At 38.5% G+C, this 7,372-nt stretch overlaps 1 protein-coding gene across 1 annotated transcript in view; it reads left to right on the top strand.

Annotated features, from left to right (window-relative positions):
* Positions 1-1,504: 1,504 nt before the first annotated feature.
* TNFRSF13B (TNF receptor superfamily member 13B) overlaps positions 1,505-7,372 on the top strand; it is a 47,848-nt gene continuing 41,980 nt past the window's right edge. Inside the window, exon 1 of the mRNA XM_011378119.2 lies at positions 1,505-1,537. The gene's annotated coding sequence lies outside the window, so the exon portion shown is untranslated. The remainder of the gene's footprint in view (positions 1,538-7,372) is intronic.

Below are 7,372 nucleotides of genomic sequence, written 5' to 3' on the forward strand. Positions count from 1 at the left end.
TTACAGATCTGTCTCATTCTTTTTAACTGTTGCATAGGATTCTTGTCTGTGATATATGTACCTCGTTTATTCAGCCATCCTCTGTTGGATGGGCATTTACATTGTTCAAGTTACTCGCTATTATTAACTATGCTTCAGTGAACATTTTCATACACCCTGTGGCACATAGAGAAGAATTTCTGGGTTATAGGTGAGGAGTATGTTCTATGTTTTAATTGCCCTTGGCAGATTGCCCTCCACAATGATGGTACAACTCACTGCCCCCTCCAGCAGGATATGAGTTCACATGTCCCTAGATCACCTCCAGCACTCAATATTATCAAAGTGTAAAACTTTTTAACCCAATGGATGAAAATTAGTTTTTCATTGTTGTTTAAGTTGTATTTTTTTCCGATTATTGATGGAATTGAGCATTTTTCAAGTTTACCAAACATTTGTATTTTCTTTCTTCCTCTGCTCACTATCACCCAAATTGGCCTTTTCCTTTCCTCTCTCCTGCCATCAAACCTTCTTTAATGCCTTCTCTCTTTTTCTCCACCTGCTTGATTCTTTCCCATCCCTCAACGTTTTCTTCCTAAACTCCTCAGGCTTTCCGTGACTTTTAAATTCGTCTCACTCCAGCCTTAAGCTGCTGGGCTTCCTATCCCCACAAAGGCTTCGGAGGAGTTGGAAAAACAGAAATAAAGTTACAATAGTGTAATAAGCCTTACAGTGCTAATCCTTGATTTATTTATGGAGAATTTACTATGTGCCAACAAGAACTTGCTTTAAGAATTTAAATGTTAACTCATTTCATCCTCATAACAAACTATTATTATATCCACTTTAAAAAAGAGAAAATGGAGGCACAGAGAGTTAATTAACTTGCCACCAGGGCTTCCTGCTGGTAAGTGTCAGAGCCAAGATTCAAACCCGGGCTATCTGGCTCTAGTGTCAGCCTCTTGAGTGCTTTGATAGGGGTAAGGACAGGGCTTAGGAAGCACAGAACAGGCATCTAATCTGCTCTGAGGCAGGCAAGAATGGCTTCCTAGAGCAGATGACACCTCAACTGAGCCTGAAGGAGGAACAGGAGATTATCAGGCAATAAAACACGAAAACATTGTCAAGGGAGCAAGAATGGCCTAAGCAATGTTTAGAGACTGGAGAGCTGGTCACCCTGGCTGTACTGCAGCAGGAGACCAGGCATAACTGGGCCATACCAGAATTTAGACCTCATCCCAAGGCCAAGCCAGGCCTTCCCCTCCTCTTTGAGCCCATGTAGGCAGAGTGAGTGCAGTGGAGGCTCAGCAGACAGCACCTGATGGAACTCCTGGAGAGTCAGGCCAAGTCCATCTACCTCAGCCCTTGAGACAGTCTGCTCAGGCGCAGGGGTAGAAGTGGGTGCTGCTGATTTACATTTTACAGGTTGGGGGAAAACCCAGGAAGTGCAGGCCAGGCACTAATCAAATCTAAGGCTAATAATAAACATCCTGAGTAATGAGTGGCCTGGGCCAGAGCAGGCGAGGTGGCTGGAGCCGGGCTGGCCAAGAGGAGCGGTGTGAGTAGCTGGGGAGGCAAGGAAGTGGGTGCGAGGAGGGCTTGGTGTGCTGTGTGGAATGGGTAGGGTTTGCTGGGCATGATCCCCGCAGCAGGCGAGCAAGCTCAGGCAGTCCCGGGGCCTCCCCAAATCCCCATACATGCAGTACTCTGAGTCTGGGGACTTTGGGAATCTGTGTTTTGCATTCCAGGAGAGGAGCTGTGAGGCTAGATGGTCTGCCACACAGGCAGGAATTCTTCTGACCCCTGCTCCCAACTCCAAGCTGACCCCAGGACCCAAAGCCAGATTGATCAGGACATTTTGAAAATATTTTATTTTGAATTTGACACTTATGCAAAAGTAGAAAGGAGAGTTTAACATACCCTCCTGCATACATCACCTAGCTTCAACAATTATCAGTATATAGCCCACCTCATAACATCCATGACCCTCATTTTTCCCCTTCCAGCCCTACTGGATCATTTTAAAGCAAATGACATAAGTGTATTTCACTGATGCAGGATTCTCATTTTAAGTTCCACAAATTGTATCTACAAATTGATTTGTAGATACATTAGGATTTATCTCTTAAAAACAAAAACTCTTTAAAAATCGAAACCCAAAAAACTAACCATCCATTATACCATGTCACCACAAATAGCCAGTGTTCAGACTTTATCATTTTTTTTAATCAAAGTCTTTTCCAGTTGATTCATTCAAATTAAGACCTGAACACAGCCCACATTATACCTTTTGTTGTATGTTTTAATCTAGAACACTTCCTGCTCTTTCTCACTATATGTTTCTTTGCTCTTTATTTCTTGAAGAAACTGGATCATTTATCTAGTAAAATTTTCATCAGGGCAGATTTTAAAGGTTTGTTCAACACATAGGTTGCTAAAGCAGATGAGAGAATCCAAGTCCATCACCATGCAGAGGAGACCCAAGGCCAGATTTGAGGGGGTGTCAAGGTCCACAGTGGCATAGCCTGGATCTGCACACTGCTCCCTGAAGCTCTGCCCTTCATGCTTTAGTCAGGGAGAGTATCTTGTTTCTAATTCCCTTTTGTGACCAGCGATTACATGACTCCAGACAGGTTCCCCAGCTAAGGGCTCGAATATATAAAATTTCTGAGAGAGATGGACCAGACAGTTTCCAGAGGTCACCTGGGACCAATAGTCAGGAAACTGATCTGGTGCAACAGAATCAGCCCTGGCCAGGAATCGGGAGTTCTAGCTCCCACTGTTCACAGACTTGCCATGTGACCTGGGATGATCCCTTTTACCTTTCCTTAACTTTAAAATGAAGAAGGGCCTCTATCCCACCAGATGTTCCCCCAAAACATAAAAGGGCTTTGAACCTGCCAGAGGCCCTCTTGAAGAGTCACAAGCAAAGGCTCAGAGAAGGGTTGCAGTTAAAACATTTTGACTTTCTCTAACCCAATGTTTTTCAAATTAATTTGATCACAAAAGTCTTTCTTGATATAGCATCTATTAACAAGACAAGCATGTGAGGAAGTACAGGAAAGAGGCTCCCAGAATTGTCTCTCCTGGCTGTTCTCTGATCTCAGAGTGCAGGAGAGTCCAGGCTGTGAGCCCAGTCCACAGACCAAGGTGTGCAAGAAATGTTCTTCCTCTTTTCCCCATATATTAATGGAGCTTCTTTATCAAGCTTCTGTTATTCCTGGCAGGTGTCAACTTTGGGGTGTTCCTGCCCCTCTTTGAGGCTGGATGATAGTTCTGGAATTTTATGCAGGTCTACGTGGTGGTGGAAGAATGGGAAGCAGGGATGGCATCCTCGGGTCAGTTAGGTGTCTGCCATCTGGCCAATTGGTGCAATATATCCCTGTTAGATCCAGTGGCTTCGTGGCTTCCAGTCAATGAATTGGTTTTGAAAGTTCTTTATGGTTACCCTTGTTTGATCTAACCCACTGTATATCCAGCGATCACTTCACAGTGGGTTGGAGTGGGTGGCAGCTCTCTTCTCTCTGCTCAAATGAGGAAAGGATCAGGGGTTTCTTTTTAATTTTGTTTTATCCTATGATTTTTTAAATTTGCTTTTGAATAGGTAAGAGTTACATGTTGGATGAGCAGAAAGTATAAATAGGTATATAATAAAAAGTCTTCCTTCCCTCCTTGTCCTCCATCTGCCCAGTTCCTGCCTCCCCTGGAATAAACGGCTTTATTTAGATATAATTTACATTTCATAAAGTTCACCTGTTGAAAGTGTACAATTCAATTTTTAAAGAACATTTACAGAGTTGTGCAACCATCACTATAATCTAATTGTAGAACATTTTTATCGTTTCCAAAAGAAAATTGTCACTTCTCATTTCTCCCCACTCCTCGACCTAGGTTACCACTAATCTACTTTCTGTCTCTATAGATTTTGGACATTTCATAAAAATGGAATAAAATGTTTTGTGACTGGCTTCTTCTAGTTAGCGTAATATTTTTGAGATTCATCCATGTTGTAGTGTATAGCAGTACTTCATTCCTTTTTATGGCTGAATAGTATTCCATTTTAATGGATATACCACATTTTATTTATTCATTCATCAGTTGAGGACATTTGGGTTGTTTTTACTTTTTTGTTTTTATGAATAATTCTGCTATGAACATTCGTGTACAAGTATTTGGGCATACATGTTTTCATTTCTCTTAAGAGTGGAATTGTTAGGTCATAAGGAAAGTCTGTGTTTAACATTTTGAGGAACTGCCAAACTGTTTTCCAAAGTGGCTGCACTGTTTTATAATCCCACTTAATGTATGAGGGTTCCAATTTCTCAATATTTTCGCCAATACTTGTCATTGTCCATCTTTTTCATTACAGATATCTTAGTAGGTATTTTTGTTGGTTTTTATTTTCACTTCCCTAATGACAAATGATATTGAGCATCTGTTCATGTGCTTAATAGCCATTCATACATCTTTTTGGAAAAATGTCTATTTAATTCCTTAACCCATTTTTAAATTGGATTATTTATCCTTTCATCATTCAGTTATAAAAATTCTTTATATATTCTGGATACAAATTCTTTATCAGATATATGATTTGCAAATATTTCCTCAATGTCCGTGGATTGTCTTTTTATTTTCTTGATGGTGTTTTGTAAAACATAAAAGTTTACTTTTGATAAAGTCTAATAGCTCAAACTTCTCTTTAATCATTTGTACATTTGGTGTCATTGCCTAACCATGAAATTGTCTCCTCTTTTTTCTAAAAGTTGTCTAGTTTTAGCTCTTACATCTAGGTCTATATCCACTGTGAGTTAATTTTTGTGTATGGTGTGAAGTAGGGTTCCAGATTCATTCTTTTGCACATAGCTATCCAGTTGTCTCAGCAGTATTTGTTGAAAAGATTTTCTTTTCTCCTACTGAATTGTCTTGGTACTCTTGGTGAAAATCAATTGACCATAAATGCTAGGCTTTATTTTTAGATTCTCAATTCTGCTCTATTGATCTGTGTCATCATTATGCTAGTACCACAATGTCTTATTTACTATTGCTTTGTAATTAGTTTTAAAATTGTCAAATTTGACAAATTCCAGTTTTGTTTTTTCTTTTTCAAGATTGTTTTAGCTCTTCTGGGTCTCTTACATTTCTGTACAATTTTAGGATCATTTTGTCAAATTCTATAAAGAAGTTAGCCGGCATTTAAATTGGCATTGCATTAAATCTGTAGAACAATTTGGGGAGTATTGCCATCTTAACTATTAAGTCTTTGAATCCATGAACATGGAATGTTTATTTATTTAGGTCTTTAATTTCTTTCAACAATGTTTTATAGTTTTCAATGTACAAGTTTTGTATTCTTCTGCTAAATTGATTCCAAAGTATTTAATTCAAAACATTGTTTTTGGTTTCCTATATTTCCTACAGTGTTTCTTTATGTATATACCAACACTTATAAATTTACAGATTAGAACTTCTCTTTATCACAAAAAGAATGTCCTCTTTTGCAAGAGAGAATAAAAAAGAGAAGGAAGAAAGAAGAGAGAGAGAGAGAGAGAGAGAGAGAGAGAGAGAGAGAGAGAGAGAGAGAGAGAGAGAGAAAGGATGGGAGCTTATGAGCTGTTATGTACATTGTTTTTTATTTTTATTTTTCACTTAATATGTCTTGGAGTTTTTTTCATAGGAATATATGAAGAGCCTCCTCATTCCTTTTTTATAGCTGCATAATAGTCCAACGTATAAGTGTACTATAATTTACTCAGTCAACCTTCTATTGATGGGCATTTGTGCTATTTCCAATCTTCTGCTATTACAAACATTGCTGCAATGAATTTATAATTTCACACTCTGGGATATATCCCAGTGTTTAGTCACTGTATTAATGGGTAAATACATTAGTAATTTTGACAAATGTTGCCAAACTGCTTTCCATGAAGGTTACTCCTATTTCCTCTCCTTCTATAATAAACGAGAGCACTATTTTCCTGGTGACCTTGCCAATAGGTGTTAGTAAGCTTCTGCGTTTTTAACAATTTATTAGGGGAAAGATGGTATCAGCTTCCTTTCGTTCCACAAGTTTTCACTGAGGACAACTATGTATAAAGTATTTGGTCATTTATGAGCACTTACCAAGGACCTACTGTGTGCCTGGTACTGTGGAAGGCACTGGATTCAGAGATGATTGAGACAGTGTATGGAGGCAGAATGATTACAGCCTCAAGTGTCAAATTACTAAAGAAGAAGAAACATCACCAGTAGAGGGTACTCAGGCCACATGATTATCCAGGAAAGCACACATGAGATAGCTCAGAGGAGAGGCAAAATGACAAGACAGCTATGGGATAAGTGTCTTTGGAAAATTATAATGCTTGAGTTAGAAGTCGAAGATCTGAGAGCAGTTCCCAGGCCTTGAGTACTAATTTGACATGATATAAATGATTACAAATAATCTATTATATTTTATACCAGTTATATCACAATAATAACTACTATTTGTCAATTATGTCTTGGGCTAGTTGCATTCTTGCCATGTACATTTCCTTGAAAAAACTTTCTATGCAAAGACGAGCCTATAATCCTCATTTTACAGGCTCTTTTCTAAGATAATTCAGTGGTGACTCAGCTGTGCTTTCCCCACCATAGGCACCCTTGCTCTCACACACATTCTATCACTGAATTATGGCAAGTCCATTTTCTTTTTTCTTTTTTAAATATATTTTAAAAATTTTTCAATAATAGCCGACATACAATATTATATTAGTTTCAGGTGTATAGAGTGATTAGACATTTATATATTTATGAAGTAGTTACCCCAATAAGTAAGTCTAGTGCCCATCTGACACCATACATAGTTATTACAATAATATTGACTATATTCTCTATGCTGTACTTTATATCACCTTGGCTGTTTTTATAACTGGCAACTTGCACATCTTAATCCCTTCTCCTTTTTCACCCAACCCCTAACCCCCTCCCATCTGACAACCATCAGTTTGTTCTCTGTATCTGTGAGTTTGTTTCTGTTTTGTCTATTCATTTATTTTGTTCTTCAGATTCCACATATAAGTGAAATCATTTGGCATTTGTCTTTCTCTGTCTTCTTTGCTCCACTCAGCACAATACTCTGTAGGTCCATTCATGTTGTTGCAGATGGCAAGATTTCATTCTTTTTTATAAATGGGAAATATTTCATTGTACATATACCACCTCTTCTTTATACATTCATCCACTGATGGATACCCAGGTTGCCTCCATATCTTGGCTATTGTAAATAATGCTGCAATGAGCATGTGTATTGACACGTCCCTTCAAAGTAGTGTTTTGGGTTTCTTCAGATAAATACCCAGATGGGAGATTACTTCTTTGTCTCTTGTTATAGCCTTTGTTTTAAAGTCTGTTTTGT

Source organism: Pteropus vampyrus, unplaced genomic scaffold (assembly GCF_000151845.1).
Source record: "Pteropus vampyrus isolate Shadow unplaced genomic scaffold, Pvam_2.0 Scaffold331, whole genome shotgun sequence".
NCBI classification, from domain to species: Eukaryota; Metazoa; Chordata; class Mammalia; order Chiroptera; family Pteropodidae; genus Pteropus; species Pteropus vampyrus.